Here is a 1,193-nt window from a genome sequence, read left to right on the forward strand (position 1 = left end):
CCCATTGGCCAAAAAGGACCGATAGGACTCCTTCTTCAGCTTGACAGCATCCCTCACCGAAGGTGTACACCAACGGGTTTGATGGTTGCCGCCGTGACAGGCACCAACAACCTTGCAGCCGTAGCTCTGATGCATGGTCTCTCTGCATGGTCCATTCAGACTCAATGTCCCCCACCTCCCCAAGAACGTGTTCGAAGTTCTGCCGGAGATGGGAGTTGAAGCTCCGTCTCACAGGGGACTCCGCCAGAAGTTCCCAGCAGACCCTCACTACACATTTGGGCCTGCCAGGTCTGACAAGCTTCCTCCCCCACCACTGGAGCCAACTCACCACCAGGTAGTGGTCAGTGGACAGCTCCACACCTCTCTTCACCCGAGCGTCCAAGACATACGGCTGCAGAACCGATGAAACGACGACAAAATTGATCATCACTCAACACCACTCGAGTTCAGATTGGGGGGGGGGCCGTTCCTCCCAACCATGCCCCTCCAGGTCTCACTGTCATTGCCCACATGAGCGTTGAAGTCTCCCAGCAGAACAAGGGAGTCCCCAGGAGGGGCACCCTCCAATACACCCTCTAAGGACTCCAAGAAGGGTGGGTAATCTGAACTGTTGTTCGGCCCGTAGGCGCAGACAACACTCAGAACCCGTCCCCCCACCCGAAGGCAGAGGGAYGCTACCCTTTCATTCACCGGMGTAAACRCCAACGTACAGGCGCCAAGATGGGGGGCAACAAGTATGCCCACTCCTGCCCGGCGCCTCTCACTGCAGGCAACTCCAGAGTGGAAGTAAGTCCATCCCCTCTCAAGCATATTACTGCCATCACTCAGTTTTAAATTGTTTCATGTGAGTGTTATTGTACAGTATGTCTCTTATTATCCTCTTGCTGGACCTGTCCTCAGCCTTTGACACTGTCTATCACACTATCCTCCTTCAAAATCTGAGAGACATAGGGATATCCGGGGTGGTGTTAGACTTGTTAAAATCATACCTCTCAGATAGCGCTTTCTCAGTCTTATTAGGTCAATCTCGCTCAGACTCAGCCAAACTCTCCTGCGGGGTTCCACAAGGTTCCATCCTGGGCCCGATTCTATTCCTGCTCTGCATCCGCCCCCTGACTGAGGTCATCAAAAATTTCCCAGACGTCTCCTACCATTTCTATGCAGATGACCTACAGCTATACTGCTCCTTTAAT

The sequence above is a fragment of the Austrofundulus limnaeus genome, unplaced genomic scaffold (genome assembly GCF_001266775.1).
Source record: "Austrofundulus limnaeus strain Quisiro unplaced genomic scaffold, Austrofundulus_limnaeus-1.0 Scaffold14, whole genome shotgun sequence".
NCBI classification, from domain to species: domain Eukaryota; kingdom Metazoa; phylum Chordata; class Actinopteri; order Cyprinodontiformes; family Rivulidae; genus Austrofundulus; species Austrofundulus limnaeus.